The sequence below is a fragment of the Panthera tigris genome, chromosome C2 (assembly GCF_018350195.1).
Source record: "Panthera tigris isolate Pti1 chromosome C2, P.tigris_Pti1_mat1.1, whole genome shotgun sequence".
In the NCBI taxonomy this organism is placed as follows: Eukaryota; Metazoa; Chordata; class Mammalia; order Carnivora; family Felidae; genus Panthera; species Panthera tigris.
Window position 1 is genome coordinate 84,366,000 of NC_056668.1, and position 20,345 is coordinate 84,386,344.

Here is a 20,345-nt window from a genome sequence, read left to right on the forward strand (position 1 = left end):
GGCCATGCAGTTCAAACCCATGCTGTTCAAGGGTCACCGGTAGTCTGTCATTCCCAAGCTAGACATCTTTTTCTTCTTGCTTTCAATGTCCTTTTTGAGGTCTTCGGTGTTTCATGAGGCTTAATGCATTTTAAAACTAACCCTTCTTTTAGCCTCTAAACAAAACTGTGCCCCTTTTGCATTAATCCTCATTTATTCGGCCGTTCTTCCATGGCTCCTTACCATTTGAGCTCACTGAAAAACTCTCTGGGCAATCACATTTTTCTCTTCTGACACCTCTCCTAATATTTTGAATGACTTCTTCAAGATTTTTGAACAAGATTTTTTGTGTTTTTGTCTCAAACCACTTTGAATGTGAAAGATAGATTTGCTTCACAGGTTTATGAATGTTTAGGAAATATTGTAACATATATCTCAGAATTTTCATGTTTTCTTAATTTATGCAATCATTTACATAACGGCTTAATATTTTGAAGAGCTTACAAGGCCTCATAAATAACTAAACTTGGATCTTAGTTTTGATGTTTTCATGTTACTAACACATTAATTATGAGACACCTATAATTAATCTATGAAACATATAATTCCTTTTGTTTTTAATTTAGTAAACTAAGATACTAACTTTATCATATCTTCATAAAAGTGGAATAATCAATTCAATTAAAAATTCAATATTGTTTTAACAGACACTATGCTGGCTAAATAACAGACACTATGCTGGTTAAATAGTCCATTAGTAGTTTCAGTCACATTTTCAGCTCAACAAAATGTTTCAAACTTCTTAAAAAATCTGGAAAGTTGGCAAAAGCCACAACATATTTTGTCAATATATCTAGCTTAATTTTTAAGCCCATGTGAACTCCAGAATAACTTCATTCATCTGTTTTTTATTAATTTATCCTGAACTCATCAAAATATAACTTTGAAAGAGTACTTGATGTCTCAAGAATTTAAATTTTTAAGTAGTCTTCTTGGTATTACGGTAAGTAGGAATCAATTCCCAAACCTCTAAAATTTATTTCAAAATGTATAATTCTATAGGTGAAAACTTAATTAAAATTGTTTACTTAGAGACGCCTGATGAGGTTATAAGAGCTTATAGATAAACAGTGGGTTCTGCTACTCTTTATTCTGGAAGGCTAGAGCAGTATTTGCTAAGAGAAGTTCATGCTTATAAACAAAAGCAACCAACCCATGCCATACTTCTGGCCACATCTTCGCCCCCATTTAGTTGACATGGATGTCATAATGCAGGAAGATTAGGCTGAGGCACATTGGGCCTTAGGAATACAGTCCAACGAATGATCATGCCAAGTGGTAGAGAGAAGGTACACTGGAGATTAAAACTGACTTTTGACTTGTTAGATGTCCTGTTCTTGGTCACCTGTGTTCTTCCTGCCCACCGTGCTCCTTGGTCCATATTAGGCCTTCAAAAATATTCATTAAACAAATGTACTAACAGATGAATGAATGATTTTATGGCCCACTAGTGAGTAGACTTTGAGACTACCAACAGACTTCTTGCAGAAGTCATTAGTGTTTCTGGATCTCAGCAAGGCTGAGCTTACAGAAGATGGGTATGATGGATGCTGGCAAAAGGTAACAAGTTTCTACCAGAAGGAAGATCACTAGTGGTGTGTTGGTGAAAGTTTAAGAACTAGTGTGCCAGGGGGCACCTGGGTGGCTCAGTCTGTTAAGCCTCTGACTCTTGGTTTTGGCTCAGGTCATGATCCTACAGTTCATGGGATCAAGTTCCATGTCGGGACTTGTGCACTGACAGCGCAGAGCCTGATTGGGATACTCTCTCTCTCTCTCTCTCTTTCTCTCTCTCTCTCTCTACCCCTCCCCCACTCATGCATGTGCACTCTCTCTCTCTCGCTGTCAAAATAAGTAAACTTAAAAAAAAGAAAAAATTCTCCAGAAAAAAAAAATCCCTGATTTGCAGCATTAGTCGATTTTCATAGTGTAAATATTCCCACTGTGACCAAAGTGATATTACTAAATGTAGAGTTGGGAGGAGATGCATACAGTCTGCAGTCCTTAACACAGCCTGAGTGGCTTCAGTGCATGGGTAAGCTACTCAGCACGTCAGGAGTGTCCAATACTTACATAGACATTATGACCTCTTTTTCTGGCATATGTGTATGTATGATTTTATGCAAATAAAAAATGAGATTAAATACTTTAATCTCAAACTATACAGAAATGCAATAATTTAACTTTTTTCTAAGTTTATTTCTTTATTCTGAGAGAGAGAGAGCACAAGTGGGGAAGGAGAAAGAAAGAGAATCCCAAACAGGTTCTGCACTGACAGTGCAAAGCCTGATGTGGGGCTCAAACTCATGAACTGTGAGATCATGATCTGAGTCAAAGTCGGATGCTTAGCCGACCAAGTCACCCACGGGCCCCAGAAATGCAATAATTGAAATTGACAGAGTAGACAAATATTTATAGACATGGGAAGATGTTCTGTATCAATACTTATTGTTTGGGGGAGATGTCAAGACAGTTAATACAGCATAGCACTTTACTGAAAATATAAATACATAGGGGCATCTGACTGGCTTAATCAGTAGAGCATGCAACTCTTAATATCGGGGTCGTGAGTTCAAGCTCTGTGTTGGGCATGTAGTCTACTTAAAACTAAGTAAATTAGTTAAAAATAAATAAATATCAATATCAATATACATGTAATCAAATTTGCACCCAGAACATTTCAGAGTGAAACTGTAGAGTGTCAAAGAAAAAGATCAAATATCAAAAGCGATCAGGGAAAATAGACATCTTAGCTACTTAGCACTATCTGGACTGCTCATCAGTAGCAAAAGAAAATCATTGAATAGTATCTTCAAAGTGTTGAAAGAAAATTCTGTCAACCTAGAATTCTATAACCAACAAAACTGTTCAAAAGTGAAAGACAAATAAGGATTAGAGAGGTCATAATATGCAAAAATCATCACTGAAAAAAATGCTAAAGAAATCTGAAAGAACTACTGAAATAAAAAGAAATATGAACGGAAGAAGTAGAATGCCAAAGGTAAACTAAAAGCATATAAATTGGGTGTTAAAATTTTAGGAGTAGTGACTAAAACTCTAGAAATAGATTCTAAAACTTTTAACCCAGGTAAGAAGAATTTTAAAAATGTAGTCGACTCAAAGGAGGGCAAGAAATAAGAAATTAGAAAAAAGCATACAAAGCATAGTAAATAGGATATACAAGTAATAAAAATAAATTTAAATAAATGCAATTAAATGAATGCAATTAATGTAATTAAATAAATAAATATAATTAAATAAGTTATAAATGTAATTAATCAGTGAAAACACAGAGGTTGTCAAGTTGGGGGGAAAAACAGCTATATGCTACTTATAAGAGATATATCTAAAACAAATTGTTATTAGGAAAGATTTTTAAATACATACTGGCTTAATACTGAGGCTGAAGTTGTTAAAGCTTTGTCAGGTCTGACACTGACATTCTAAGCAACCACTTTGGAAAACTTGATCAGAGCTGCCTTTAATGCAATATATGTAGTACTTTTACATATATGAGTATATACACGTGTATATATATTTATATACCTATACACGTGTATATATATACCTATATATGCTATGTATGATGGAACTGGGATTTCCAGCCATGTCTCAGCATCAGAGCTTTTGGCCTTCTAGAAGGATTTCTAAGCCATATCCTCATCAGAATCTTTCCTTCAAATAGGCCAAACACATTTTTATAGTCTAGAAGAAAATGTGCACACACATGAACACAGACAGCCAATGGCCATAGAATGTTCCTACTGAAAAGATTTGAGTGATCCTCTAAATGTTCTTTTAAGGATCTCAGAGCCTTTGGAGACTCTGAATAAAGTTATGGACCCAGGGGGAAAAAAATAATGTCCAAAAACAGAATTATGCATGCTATTTATGGGGATTTACAGACACCCATCCCCCAAAACCCAATCCTTGAAACACTAACAGCCGTAGATGGACCCCATTTCATAAGCCTACATTGTCAAGACAAACAAAATGAGTTGCTAGGAAAGAGGGATGTTAAGTATGCCCAAGGCTGCCTGACCAGGTTGTAGCAGAAGCAGGACACAGAGTCAGAGCCTGCCTCCCTCAACCCCTCAGTGTTCCACCAGCCAATGCTTGTATACATTTTCATGGCCACACTCCTGGTGCCATTCCTTGAAAAAGCACTTCTAAAATAAATGGAGGATATCTGACAAAAAGGGCCAAGTAACATCTCCTTCTATTCCTTTTATCTTCAGAACTATTTTAAAATTTTTTAAGTTTATATATTTATTTTGAGAGAGACAGAGACAGAGTGAGTGGGGAAGGGTCAGAGAGAGGGAGAGAGAGAGAGAGAGAGAGAGAGAGAATGTCAAGCAGGCTCCACACTGTCAGTGTGCAGCCCAATGTGGGGTTACAACTCACAAAACTGTGGGCTTATGACCTGAGCCAAAACCAAGAGTCGAACACTTAACACTTAACCAGAGCCACTCAGGCACCCCAGAACTATTTTAAATGAAATTCTTAAGCCAAATGATCAGTTAACTATTAGCTCAATGGGTGCAGAAGGGTCATATGGCCCAAATTATGATGAAGGAATCATCATAAATGTATGCTGTGTTTAGAGACCTTGAAGATCTATTGTGCCTTAAAAATCAGGCATGGACATAAAGAGAAAACATGGATCAACTAGGGTAAGGCAGGTTGGTCTCTTAAACTATAATCCTTTCTAGTAAGAGGTTCCGGGGTTCCCCAGGTTTTGGAAAGTTGCCTGTCTTTTAAAAGTACCTTGAACTATTAGAAAAATTTTCTTTAGAATTATAAATCATTATTAATAATTACATGTAGATTTTGAACTAAGTGGAGATGGAAATGTTCCTTCACTAATTCATACAAAGCTGATCATGTGTTCCTTCAAGACACTTGGGTTGAGAGCCGTGGTCGAGAGACAGAAACAAGAAAATCTCCTTTGATTTCAAAAACTGCATTATACTTCTTTCTTATCCTGCTTCAAAACTAAATTTTCTATACTTCACTTACATTATTAAGAAATATAGTTGTTTGATAAAAATGACCCAAACTTTTTATGAGAGCTGAGGTAAGTATGGAAACAATTTTGTTTTAGTTATTAAAGTATCCCCTCATTCAGTCGAGTGCGCTAAAGAAGGGGGAATAAAGTAACATTTATGTTCCCCCATAAATATGAAGGACACTGTCTTGAGTCACTGCCTATAGGCTTATCAACACTGACATCTGGTCCTGAAAGCCTATCCCATTGTCAAAAAGAGACACTACATTTGGGAATTCTATGATTGACTGGATGCAGAGACAAATTCAAATTCTAATACTGCTACTCCCAAATGAATTTCTGAATTTCCCATACTGGATGCGTGAAACAGGCAAGACTGATTCAAATAATGTGTGTGATAGGACCTGGGAAAGAATAGAAATAGAAAGTTCACCCTCCCCCACCGGATTGTAAACCCTAGGAGGACAGGCCCCTTGACTTCTTCACAGCCATGTCCCTTGGGTTTAGTGCAAAGTCTAAGAAAATATTTATTGAACCAATGAATTAATGTATGAATTTTCCTGGTATACTTGTATTTTTTGTTTGAAGCATCGAGGCTTTAGCATCTGGAAGAATTTATTTAAAGCTCTTTTTTTTAAAAAAATACAGTCTGTAACTGTGTAATCTCGTGTGAGCACAAAGAGGAAAAGAGGGAAAAGGGGACTACACATCAAAATATGGTCCAAAAACCCAATTCAATGTGTAGTTAATGTCTACTTAATAAAGTTATCTCCCTCATAATGTTTGGTTTTAAAATATGTACATCAGAGTTCTCAGAATCACCTGGGCCAGTATCTACCAAGTCAAGCCCTAACAGGACCAAGAAAAGAATGAGAAAAGAGCCAGGAACACAAAACAAATCTCATGTACGAGAAGGTCATGCTGGTCAATCACCTCTATTTCCCTCTTTGCCCAATGTCATTCTCCCACCTTTCACAGCCTTTGGCAAGCCCTGCTGCTCTCCCCTCGTCATTCACTGTTATACCTAATGTGTCACACCTTGCTTAGCTTTGGGTCTCTGCATTCTCCTTCCACCCCACCTAGAACCTTTTGATCCCCACATGTAGGCTGCCTCCCTCTTCCTGTTTTAGGTACCTTAGGCATAAGAAATTCCAGCTTTCTTGTCAGTGCTCTGTCTACAAGGCAACAGTAAGTTTTGATTGATTTTAAGACCCTACAACAGTTTTCTCATCTTTATCTCTTTGGTCAAGTCATCAGCTACATGTAAACGTGCACACATGGGCATATGCATGAGTATACATATTAATGTATACACGTACATATACAGAGACACACATACGCATACACACACATCTTGCATAACCAATAATGGACGCTGAAAAACCATTTCCTTGATATCAAATGTCTAAAAACTCAAATGACTATTTGTTATAGTACAGCACTATGATGATTTCCATTCATATTGACAGCCCTTGACAATGCAAGACATTCATGTGTTTTACGGTAGAGAAAAGATTAATCATTTCTGAACAGTTTTAATGGCCAATGGTTTTGAATCAGGTGAGATTTGGCAGTTCAATCCTGAAAGATGGTTAACTGGTTAACTCCTTCTAGGCACATGCTTAGTGACTGAATGTCCACAGATGCTTGAGAACTGAGATTTCTCTTCTCAATGACACCTGAGTGAGGTCTTTAACTCATCTCTAAATGGACTTTATTGGGAAAAAAATGAAAAAAAACCCTTGTAAAACTAACTTAAATTCTCATCTATCTATCTACCTGTGTACCTTTCTTTATGCATCCACCCATAACATATATAAAGTTGTATAACTTCCTGGAATCTACTACGTGCCATGTAAGAGTTCACTATTGTAACACAGAGTGTCATGGGCAAGACTTACCGTTCGGTAATGTGGCTTTTGCCAAGACCTGAGTTTTCTCCTCCTCTTGTCTACTTCTGTATCTAGTGCTGTCTCTTTTTTCTTTTCCAGGTTACTTGATCTGTACTAATTTTGTCTTCTGTATTCACCACTGAAGTGCTAACTGGAAAATCAAAAAGCACATAGCACTCTAGGCAAATACTCTGAATTCAATTAACAAAACATTTAGATTTTTTAACCTTAATGATAAGAATGTATTCACTGGTTTTCTTTTCACTGATATTAATGTTATATAAATTTCTGCACCCAGAATGAGCTCATCTGACACCTTGCAGTGATGCTCCTCAAACTTGTCATGAAGAGTTTCTCAGGACACCCTTGCAAGCCTATAAATGAGTCTCCAACTGGCAGTGGAAGACTATTTAAGAGACTTCAGCAGGCTTAGACAAGGAAAGAAGAGCTTCCCACAAAGCGCTTTTCCTATCTCTCTTATTCCCAAATCATGCACCTGAGACACATAGTTTGCTATCAGCAAGAGGGCAGAGGAGAGAAAATATAATTTTAATTATCATATATGTGCTATAAATTGCACAACTGTCAGTTATTTTGGTGATCTTGAATCTCAATACAATAGTAGGTTCTCAATAAATGTTTATTTCATAAATAAATCAAAGTCAGTAAAGCAGATTTCATTCACCAGCACATCTAATCTTGCATCATTCTAATATAAGTGGAAGTTTGTTGCATGAACTTCAACTGCTTTATACGACTTCACAAACATAAAGAGAGAAACAAGCATTCTAAGGTATTCACCACCTGAAGCAAATACAGGCTATGATCTTAACAGGATCAGTTATGGAACTGAATGGTTCAGAGAGGACAGTGACATTAAAGTCCATTCCAGCATGATTTGATCCTACTGTTAGGGTCGTTTTACTCAACACCTAAATCAAAGAGCCATTCCCTCCTATGGCAAGTGTTATACCTCCCAGGATAAATGAAGGCCCCACTTTGTAAGTTTCACCATTACTTAGTTAACTATTCCTTAAATAGATACTACCCAAAATAAGTTATTTCCTTTCTTTTTAACTAAAACAATAGGCAAAGTAGCAAATAAAAATCACAATATATTGAAATCAAAGGCATCCAAAGTGGCAAAGAAGAAGTCAAACTTTCAGTTTTTTCAGATGACATGATACTCCACATAGGAAACCCAAAAGATTCCACCAAAAAGCTGCTAGAACTGATACAGATATTCAGCAAAGTCGCAGGATACAAAATCAATGTACAGAAATCAGTTGCATTTCTATACACCAATAATGAAGCAAAAAAAAAAAAAAAAAAGAGAAATCAAGAAATCGATCCCATTTACAATTGCACCGAGATCCATAAAACACCTAGGAATAAACCTAAGCAAAGATGTAAAAGATCTGTATGCTGAGAAGTAAAGAAAACTTACGAAAGAAATTGAAGAAGGTACAAAGAAATGGAAAAATATTCCATGCTCATGGATTGGAAGAAAAAATATTGTTAAAATTTCAATACTACCCAAAGCAATCTACACAGTCAATGCAATCCCAATCAAAATTGCACTGGCATTATTCTCAAAGCCAGAACAAACAATCTTAAAATTTATATGGAACCACAAAAGACCCCAAATAGCCAAGGTAATGTTGAAAAAGAAAACCAAAGTGGGAAGCATCACAATCTTGGAGGTTAGCCTCTACTACAAAGCTATACTCATCAAGACAGTATTGGCACAAAATCAGACACATAGACCAATGGAATAGAACAGAGAACCCAGAATTGGACCCACAAATGTATGGCCAACTAATGTTTGACCAAGCAGGAAAGAGTATCCAGTGGAAAAAAAGACAGTCTCTTTAGCCAATGGTACTAGGAAAACTGGACAGCAACATACAGAAGAATGAAACTAGACCACTTTCTTACACCATACAAAAAAATAAACTCAAAATGAATGAAAAACCTAAATGTGATACAGGAAACCATCAAAACCCTAGAGGAGAAAACAGGCAACAACCTCTTTGGCCTCAGCTGCAGCAACTTCTTACTCGGCATATCTCTGAAGGCAAGGGAATAAAAGCAAAAATGAACCATTGGGACCTCATTAAGATAAAAATCTTCTGCACTGCAAAGGAAACAATCAACAAAACTAAAAGGCAACCAACAGAATGGGAAAAGATATTTGCAAGTGACATATCAGATAAAGGGTTAGAATCCAAAATCTATAAAGAACTTACCAAACTCAACACCCAAAAAACAAATAATCCAGTGAAGAAATGGGCAGAAGACATGAATGGGCACTTTTCCAAAGAAGACATCCAGATGGCCAACAGACACATGAAAAGATGCTCCACATCACTCATCATCAGGGAAATACAAATCAAAACCACAATGAGATATCACCTCACACCAATCAGAGTGGTTAAAATTAACAACTTAAGAAAAAACAGATGTTGGTGAGGATGTAGAGAAATGGGAACCCTTTTTCACTGTTGGTGAGAATGCAAACTGGTGCAGCTGCTCTGGAAAACAGTGTGGAGGTTCCTCAAAAAATTAAAAATAGAACTACCTTACAACCCAGCAATAGCACTACTAGGAATTTATCCAAAGGACACAGGAATGCTGACTCATAGGGGCACTTGTACCCCAATGTTTATAGCAGTGCTTTCAACAATAGCCAAATCATGGAAAGAGCCCAAATGTCCATCAACTGATGAATGGATAAAGAAGATGTGGTTTAAATATGCAATGGAATACTACTTGGCAGTAAGAAAGAATGAAATCCTGCCATTTGCAACAATGTGGATGGAACTGAAGGGTATTATGTTAAGTGAAATTAGTCAGTCAGGGAAAGACAGATATCATATGTTTTTACTCATATGTGGAACTTGAGAAACTTGAGAAACAAGAGACCATGGGGCAAGAGAAGGGGAAAAAAAATAGTTTCAAACAGAGAAGGAGGCAAACCCATCAGAGACTCTTAAATACAGAGAACAAACTGAGGGTTTATGGGGGGCAGGGGAAAATGGGTGATGGACATTGAGGAGGGCACTTGTTGGGGTAAGCACTGGGTGTTGCAGTTAAGCAATGAATCATAAGAATCTATTCCCAAAACCAAGAGCACACGGTATACACTGTATATTAGCTAACTTGACAATAAATTATATTAAAAAAATAAAAAATAAATTTAAAAAATCACAATATATGTTCATTGAAAAATAATGCCATAGACTATGTAGTAAACGCTTTCTTTCAGTTTAATTTAACCAAAAAATTGAAATAAAACAGTGTAATGCATTTTAGTCATGCCTTCCTTTTTATTTAAGTACGGGTCCCTTCTTATTCTTCAAAACATAAAAAGGCTGAGCAGATTAAGTAATGATAAGGAGCATGTTCCACCTTGTGTTTCATAAGCATTGACCTCTAAGGAGACTAGTGAAGTCTGGCTTTTTACCTAGAAAATGAGAGCTTGGAAACCATTTACTCAGAGGTCACAGACCAACACCCTGAGGCTGAACTGGCCCAGGTACAACAGGCCAACATGTATATATGAGATACCAATATTTAGAAATCATAGATTTCCAGAGAGCCTGGGTGGCTCAGTCGGTTAAGCGTCCAGCTCTTGGTTTCGGCTCAGGTCATGATCTCTCAACTCATGAGTTCGAGCCCCACATCAGGCTCTGTGCTGACAGTGCGGAACTTGCTTGGAATTCTCACTCTCTCTGTCTCTCTCTGCCCCTCCCCTGCATGCTCTCTTTCTCTCAAAATAAATAAATAAACTTTAAAAAAAAAGGAAATCATGGATTTTCTATAAAAACTATACACTTCTACTAGTTTCTCAAAAAACAAAACAAATGAAAAAGTGGGTTCTGGGCTCCTCAGACCTGGAGGCTTCCCCCACTCTAGGTGGGAGGTCAAAACTGAGGAAGCCTAGGTGTTCCCACATATCTTCAGTTACACACATTTCCTTCAAGCTACTGTACAAATAAGTAGGCCAAGCCCACCTTGTCATTCTTGTCAATCCTGAGACCTAGACCAGGAACAGAGAAAAATCCAGACACAAAAGGATACAATTCTACCATCTTGAACTTTTGCTTACTTATCCATTTTACAATTGGTAAGAGCACATGACAAATCTCTAATGCCAAAAGCTGTTCTCAGCATAAATGGCCACATTTTAATCAGCCCAATATTCACACTGAAACAGAATTATTCTTTGTTCAAGTTTGGTCTGCTAGCAAACCTCAACAGGTTGGGAGATCTTTGAGAGGAGGGAAATGTTACACCAGGCCTATTCGTCCAGCACCTCGCACCACAACAGCCCTGTGGGGTGATGAATACACGGGAGAAGGGGAGGTGGGCTGAGCCTCTGAGGGAAGAGTCCAAGTTGGAGCAACTACAGTTACTTTTGTTTTCATGCATAAGTGAATGACTCGTCGCAGCATCGTTTGAGGACATACAAAGGAAATTTGAACACTGAGGTCAATCCCTAAAATATTCAGATTACATTGCTATTTCACAAAATGGATTTCAGAGCCCAAATTAGCTTAGTAACCGGCTCCATGCATTTCATAACCTGCATTACATCAACCACCAATTTAGGAAAGAAATATTTAAACAGTAAGAAATGAAATGTTTCTTCACCGCAATTGATTTTCCTTATCAAGAGGTTAAAATCACTGATACTTTTCAGTGAGTGAAAAAAAACAAATGCAACTTTCGGTGAATATAAATATTTTTAAGAACAAAAACCACTTAAATGTAAAACTGAAATTGGCTTGAAGTGATTCACGAAGGCAGAAATAAAAATCACAAATAAGCATTCAGAATCTGAAACAAATTCATTTTATGAAGCAAAACACATGGAATCAAATATTTTTCCATAGCAGTAAAATATGATTTTCCTTAGGGAGCTTGGAAAATTCCCTCCAAAGTTCTGATTGATAAGCTTTTTAAGAGAAAGGCTGCTTTTTGAGGTAGTAAATCGCCTACTGACATTCTCCACAAAGCTTCAGTGTTTAATACCAAGCTGCTGGGATGCAAGTACAAAGACATCAATTATCCCAAAATAGATTGGGGCAGAGTCCAGTTCACTTATTAGTCCTTTAGGCTATGTCCACAGGGGACAGAGAGAAATAGAGATTTGGCAATCAGCTGGTTAATTTGATCATCGCAGACAACTGCGTTGTATAATTTAGGTCGGAAACATACCCTGACCTGGTATTCCTAATTTGGAACATTCATCAAATTAATCAAATAATCACCAATTCTCAATTTCACTATACCCTGTAAACAGAGTCCTAGCATCAAGCCTTCACTTACAATTATAAACAAAATGCAACATAATCTGGGCAACTGCACCTTTTAGGGGTGTCCCATTTTCTACATAGCCCTTCCAAGCCATCTTCATTCTCCACAGCTATCAGCCTAATTCTTCTTATCCCTACTCCTTTCTGTACAGATGCACCTGCCTCCTAGCGTACAAAGAAAACGGAGTCCATCAAATAGAAACTCCCTCAGCTCCCCATTTCTCAACACATATACAGTCTTTGTAGCACTCTTTGTACAACACATATACAAACACCCTTCTTAACTCCTGTCTCAACAGGAGAGCTTTCTTCTTCAAGAGTACCTTCTAGCACCTTCTCCAGATCTCATCAACACTACTTCTCAGGAAACTTGTTCCATCTTCTTTATCTTCAAAAAGCATCCCTTTATACTGGCTGAGTCAACTTAGCATATAAACAAATGACCCCTCTCTCAGGTGAAAAAGGTAACTTTGTCTTCCACTGTTAAGAGTTTAAATTAGTGGAGGGGTGCCTGGGTGATTCAGTCGGTTGAGTGTCCCACCCAACTCAGGTCATGATTTTTGCGGTTCATGAATTGGAGCCTGGCGATAGGATCTGTGCTGGGAGCTCAGAGCCTGGAGCCTGCTTCAGATTCTGTGTCTCCTCCTCTCTCTGTGCCTCCCCCACTCACACTCTGTCTCTCTCTGTTTGTCTCTGAAAAATGAATAAACATAAAAAAAATAATTTTAAAAAAAGTTTAAATTAGTGGAAACCTCTCTGGAAAGCAATCTCACAATAAGTATCTAAATACCATAAAAAGTTCAGGTCTTCTGACTCGACAAATTCCTCTTCCAAAAATTAATTCTTGAAAAATAGTACAAAATATGGACCAAGCTTAACTTCAAATACACTTCTGAAGGTGTCATTATAAGGAGAAATATGAAAAGAAAAGCTAAATATTTAACATTAAGAGGAAACTTTCTAAAGACTTTTTAATGTTAGAGGAAATATCAAGTGGAAAAGTTATACAAAAGAAATCGAAAGCCTGTCTGTAAGATCTAGCAGGTGAGTGCAATAGGGGTATGCCACAGGGTGAAGTAGAGGTCCTCTGCAAGTGACACTATTCAAGCATCATGAGATAAGTGTCTGTCTGCTTCACTGCTCCATCCCTCAGCAACTAACGCAGTGCACATGGTAGACAGCTAACAAATATTTGTTGAATGAATGAATGAGAAGTTTTATCTCTGTCTAATTAAATAACTCCATATGGAGAAATACCCAGGGTGCAGTGAGGGAGGAAAACGGTCTAGCCAATTAGACTTGCCAAATCCACCCTGGTAATTAATGCAAGGACAGATGCTAAAGCCAATCCTCTGTATGTGCAGAACAGAACCTGTAATCACTAATTTGGCCTCTTCCCAGCTTGGTTAAAATGCATGGAAAAGACTGTAAGGAAATGGTTAAAAAAAGCATCAGTGTTGGGGTGCCTGGGTGGCCCACTCAGCTGAGTCTCCAACTCTTGATTTTGACTCAGGTCATGAGCCCATGGTTCATGGGTGGGTTCGAACCCCACACAGAGCCCCCCCAAGGAGTCCCACATCGGGGTCCACACTGATAGTGCACAGCCGCTTGGGATTCTCTCTCTCCCCGTCTCTCTCTCTGCCCCACCCTCTGTCTCTCTCTCAAAATGGATAAATAAGGGGCGCTTGGGTGGCGCAGTCGGTTAAGCGTCCGACTTCAGCCAGGTCACGATCTCGCGGTCCGTGAGTTCGAGCCCCGCGTCGGGCTCGGGGCTGATGGCTCGGAGCCTGTTTCCGATTCTGTGTCTCCCTCTCTCTCTGCCCCTCCCCCGTTCATGCTCTGTCTCTCTCTGTCCCAAAAATAAATAAAAAACGTTGAAAAAAAAATTAAAAAAATAAAATGGATAAATAAACTTAAAAAATATTTCTAAAAAATTTTTTAATGTTTATTTATTTTTGAGACAGAGAGAAAGAGAGAGACAGAGTGTGAGCAGGGGAAGGGCAGAGAGAGAGGCGGGCACAGAATCCGAAGCAGGCTCCAGGCTCTGAGCTGTCAGCACAGAGCCCGACACAAGGCTGGAACTCACAAGCTGTGAGATCATGACCTGAGCCGAAGTCGGACGCTTCACCTACTGAGCCACCCACATGCCCTCCCAAAAAATTGTTTTAAAGAGCAGCAGTGTTTAGAGTGGTAGGATTATAGATCTTTTTGGCTTTTTATTACCCTCCCATACTGCTCCAATATTCAGTAATGAATATATATTCTGCCTATAATTAAAAAAAAAAAAAAGCTTAAAAATAAAACCCTACATTTACTCTACATACATGCACCTCTTCTCCCTACAAGGAAGCGTCCTCCCAATCCCTGGCCTTCCTTTTCTCACCCTGAAGAGTCACCCCACTGCACTAAAATTGGCCTTGCTATCATCACCAAAGAGCTCAGAGTTGTCACATTCAATGGTTACTTCTCTGTCCTCATCTGGCCGAACATTTTGGCGGCAAGTGACACTGTCAGCCCCTATGCCATCTGCTTGAAAGCCTTTCCTCCTTGGGATTCCACGACAACACTCCTACCTTTTATCTTTCACTTACCGCTTGTTCTTTTCCCCTTTCTCACTCACCAAGTAATGATCGTGTCATCCGGAATTCTCTCTTTATCCATCTTCTTACTATAGATTACCTTTAGGTGATCTCATCACACCCTGACTTCAGCCACTCTGTGTTTATAACTCTCTGAACTTACTTCTCTAGACTATTCTAAGCTGTGACTGATACATACACAAGTATATGACCCACCAAATCATATATGTAACTACAGAATGTATAACCCACAAATTACCAGCCCTGAAGAATGAAAACCTGTTCTTCTACCTGGAACCTGGATCTCTGTTCATTGCATCCAGCCCCAAAACCGGGGATCCTCTGAGATACATCCGTCTCCCTCACTGCTCCAAAACATACAAAGAGTCACTGAACAGTTTACCAAGTGAACTGTTTTCTGGACATCTATTCTTTCATATTTTCATTTAGCATCCGTTATGTCTCTATGGGTAAAACATGAGATAAATACATCTCTGCCCTCAAGGGCCCACAGTCTAGTGAGAGAACAGACAAATCAGTCATCATGACATGTTCAGTGTTGTGGGTATATACAGAATGCTATGGGAATGAACAACTGGGTGAATCATAACGAGTATCTTGGCAAAGGGTTCCTGAAGGACAAAGTTCTTCAATCCAGGCAGTGGTGGTAGGAATGAAGAAAAGGAAATGATGGGCCTGTGGATATTCTGGATGACACTGAAGGAGTAGTCAGAGAGGACTCTCAGGTTTCTGGCTTCAGTGACTCGGCAAATGGCCCTAACCCCTCCCTACTGCCACCAACACCAAGTGTGTGAAAGACTGTAGGAGAAGCAAGTTTGGGAAGTAATGAGTAGTTGGAACAAGATAAGCATCAGATGCCCAGCATCTATGCATGTGTATTGTTTTCGTTTGTTAAATGAAAAAAGCACAGAGATGAAGAGGACATGTAATATTCTACTCTTTGTGTAAGGAAGGGGAAAAAATAAGAACCCACATTCCTATTTGTCACTAAATACAAATAAATTTGGAATTGCTGAAATATGCATAAAGAATGTCTGGAAAGATACATAAGAAACTAAGAGCAGTGGCTGCCGGTGGAGAAATGAGAGACAAGGATGGGAAAGACCCTACTCACTCCTTTTTACGCTTTCTGGGTTTGGATTATAAATGAAGTACGGTTCAAAAGATACTTGGGGGCACCTGGGGGCTCAGTCGGTTAAGCATGTAACTCTTGATGTCGGCCCAGGTCATGATCTCACGGTTTGTGAGATCAAGCCCCACATCGAGCTCTGTGTTCGCAGTGTGGAGCCTGCCTGGGATTCTCTCTCTCTCTCTCTCTCTCTCTCTGCTCCTCCCGCTGGCCCTCTCTGTCTCTGTCTCTCTCAGTCTCTCTGTCTCTCTCTCTCTTTCAAAATAAATAAATAAGCTTTAAAAAAGAAAAGATACTTTAAGGGGAATATGGTGGTCAAGAAGTCCCACAAAACAAAGATGGAGACTACAGCTGGATAAGGAGGTCACTGGTGAGTGTGGTGACAGCAGTGTAAGGGGAGGGGGCATGGGGAGAGAGGGGCTACAGGTCTGGAATCGGAGGAGGGGAAGCCCCTTGCAGCAGGTGAAGGAGGGAATGGACAGAGGAAAGAGATTGTGGGGACAGACCGCTCCTCTGAGAAGCGTTGGTGACAGGTGAGGAGGTGACAGGAAGAGACTTAGAAGAAGTTAAAAAGTGTGTCTGGTATGGCTCTGGTCTTCTAAGCAGCCTCCCTAAAGTCTCTCCCTCTCCTCAGTCTGACATTCCTGTGGCCACCGCGCCCTCCAGGCTCCCCACCATCTCTCAGCAAATGCCACGTTCCTTGACACACGGGTCCCTTTACACCACAGTGTGGCTCACTGCATCCACTGTCTCTCCCCTCTCACCACAGAGCCTCACTCTTGTAGCAGTGTCAAAGGAGTGGCATTCCCAATATTCCCATTCTTCCCTTTGCACGCTGGCATGCTTTTCCCCACCTGGCGAAGGTTCAGTCAGACATCAGCCCTCTCAGAAGTTTCCCCTGACCGCCTTCCCTCCAGGGTCAACAGCCTCTGTTCTGTATGCCAGTAACACCAGGACCTCCTCTAATGAGGTGTTCCTCATTGGTTTAACCACTTCACCACAGCTGATCTCTTTCTCTTCATCATTTGGCAAACACTACATGCATATTGTGTGCCAGACATCGTGCAAGGTGCTAGAAATTTTTTTTGAATGAGCAACACCGATATGGCTCTGTCCTGAGGATGCTTACAAGATAAGTGAGGGAAACACAAATGAAATCAAACATTAGCTACTCACAGATGCAGTAAGTGCCAGGAAGAGAAGGTACAGGATCATCCTGTAAGCTACGTGATGGCAAAAACAGGGGTTTTTAAAATTGAATTGCACTGTAAAATTTTAAACATTTAACTGAAAAGTCAAAATGTAATCAGGTTATTGCTATATATCTAAATAAATTTGTATTTCGGAAAATAAGGCAGGGAAAACAACAATTACTAAATTATGTCACATGGGGGTGCCTGGGTGGCACAGTCGGTTGAGCATCCGACTCGATTTCAGCTCAGGTCACGATCTCACCCGTTCAAAAGATTGGGCCCCACGTCCGGCTCTGCACTGACAGTGTGGAGCCTCCTTGGAAGTCTCTGTCTCCTTCTCTCTCTGCCCCTCCCCTGCTTGCTCTCTCCCTCAAAAGAAATAAACTTAAAAAAATTGTTTCTTAAGTAATAAAATAAACTATGTCACACAGAAAGAGGAAAACAAAGTATTCACTAGAAGAAAATCATGACTGTCACTTTTCTGTCAATCCTTCTAATTAGTGGCAATCCTTTAAACTGATCATTTTTCTACATTACTACGTAAAGTTCGCTAAGATGTTTATTGAAGCTTGAAAGATTTTTTTAGTCACACCAAAACACCCAGCTCTGCTGCTGGGTTAGCAGTGACTTAAGCTCTCTTAGCTCTTTCACTGGTTAAGTTAAATGTTGGAGGTGTATTTTCCTCACTGACCTCTGACCCTTTACGCTAATTCTGGCCCTGCACACTTGTCCACTTACCTGCCTGGGGCCCTGTGCACAGACTGCTTATGTTTGGTCTTCTGGCATTTGAGCCTCCCCTCTCCCTCTTAGCCTTTGGCTCTGCTCTGCTTCTGGACTATCATGGGGAAGTCCCTAGCATGGTCACAGCCTCCTCCCAACCCAACACCAGATTCAAATGTTGCTGAAATATTTTGGGTTTTTTTAATGTTTATATAGATGTATATGTATTTTTTATTTTATATAAATGATATTTATTTTATACAAATATTTATTTTATATAAATATATATTTTATATATATATATAATTTTTTTTTTTGAGAGAGAGAGAGGGAGACAGAGAGAGTGAGATGGGGAGGGGCAGAGAGAGAGGGAGACAGATGATCTGAAGCTGACAGCAGAGTCAGATGCAGGGCTCAAACTCACAAACAGCGAGATCATGACCTGAGCCAAAGTCATACACTCAACTGACTGAGCCACTCAGACACCCCTGAAATATTTTAAAACAAAGGGCAAGACTTCTGAGGTTTTGCTGGTTTGTGAACAATCAGGGGCTCCTGTCCAGGCTAATAAGCTCCGTATGTTAGAACATAAAACTAATGAGACCAAGATCACAAATTCTTCCTAAACAAGTCTGTCAGCTCTGACGTTGCCTAAGGGACTAAAAAATTTTGTAAGTTTCTCTATATCTCCTCTTTGACTTCAATCTGAGGTACACTTGCATTGGGAGAGATAAGATGTCTATCCAAGAGCCAAGTGACTAGAAAAAAAATGAGTGGATTTTTTTTTCTTACTTTGAGACCTAATTGTCAAACCATGTGAATCTATTACTTATTCCTCAAAAACTCCATTTTAAAAATAAAAGTGAACATGCTCACCTCGGTGCCAGTGTTAGAACTTGGAATCTAGATAACCAGGAGTTCTGATATGAATCTGTGGTCATCATTTGCCTTGCCTCCCACCCTCTCTCTATTTCTTCCCTCGTTTCCTCCCCCACCCCCAACCCAGGTTCCCTGTTTCCTTTCATTCCTTTGTGTCTGCTGCTTTCCATAATATGGGTAAGTCCCCAGTGCCTAGAACAGTTGTTCTGCATTTGAATTGCACATGTGTTTCTTAATAAATGCTTACTATTAATCCTTTTAAATCATTTTACAGATACAGAAAATATATACCTTTAATCCTGGCCAAACGGTTTACAAATATATCTCTTTGGTCACAAAGGTGACAGGGTAAGAATATAGAAAACAGGGCAGCACAAATCATGAGATCATTAAATCTGGAACATGAAAGATACCAATTTGTTCATTAAGTTAACAAACATGCTAGCATCTCCCATGGGCGTGACCATGAAGTTGGGGAAATCTCTGTTCGATATCCATAGATTATACTTAAATCTACCCCCTTTAACAACATGGATTCATTAATTCCACAAGGATTAAAGGTCCACTTTTGTGGCAAGCACTAGGCTGACACTAGGGATACAAAGTCAAACAAGACATGGTCCGTGTCAGGGTCAGGTAGTTTGGGGGAGCTGGTGGGCTTGTTACATCCTTGGGTGCATGTTTGCCTAAGGAATGTGTGTGGACAATGTGTGTTTCTCTAAAGGGGAGAGTAGTAGTAACTACCAGGGACTGGAGAGGAAAAATGGGGAAATATTGGCAGGGACATGAAAAGTCAGTTCAATTTCAGTCCATTACCCCATCCCACCTCCCTCCCAACCCCCCCCCCCCCCACACACACACACAGGCACTGGTTTAGATCCACATGATGAGGGAGATTTTAGAGTGGGAATTTGAAGAACATTTCTCATGAAAGTCACTCATTGGAACACTCGAGGCACAAGCAGAGCACCTGTGGGGTCAAGGGAACAAAGTGCTTAGAGGGTTTGGGAGAACACAGTTCCTCCCCAGACACTGCCACAGACCCTGTGCAACCCTGTGGAACCCTAGAATCTCAGCAGAAGAACCCTTTGCCAATGAAGCATGTTATCACAGGTACCTGCAGCTGGACCAGAGACAAGTGACGTGACAGGTTGCCAGACGAGGAAAACATGCATGAACTTGTTCCTACTCTGGAAACTGGAAGAGACATTAAGAGGAGGTATGGTTCTACAGTCATCGAAGGGGGCATCAAGGGTCATCACAATTTGGTCCATAATCTTAGGAAGGCCTCATTTATACTCAAAGGTAGACAGAGTTTGGATCCATTTGGGTGATATATAAATTGTGCCCACTTGTTGGGATGAGCCCTGGGTGTTGTAGGTAAGCATATGAATCACGGGAATCTACCCCCAAAACCAAGAGCACACTGTACATGCTGTATGTTAGCCAACTTGACAATAAGTTATATTTAAAAAGTAATAATATATAATATAATATAATATAATATAATATAATATAATATAATAAATTGTGTCCAAAGCTTTCTCCATGGAATTTCATCCTTTGA

The 20,345-nt window shown here is 39.4% G+C and overlaps 1 long non-coding RNA gene across 4 annotated transcripts in view; it reads right to left on the reverse strand.

Annotated features, from left to right (window-relative positions):
• The window catches only part of LOC122230458, a 54,417-nt gene that overhangs the window by 25,384 nt on the left and 8,688 nt on the right, over positions 1 to 20,345 (reverse strand). For all 4 annotated transcript variants that reach the window (XR_006207416.1, XR_006207413.1, XR_006207414.1 and 1 more), the window contains one exon: positions 6,946 to 7,087. This is a non-coding gene — a long non-coding RNA (uncharacterized LOC122230458). The remainder of the gene's footprint in view (positions 1 to 6,945; positions 7,088 to 20,345) is intronic.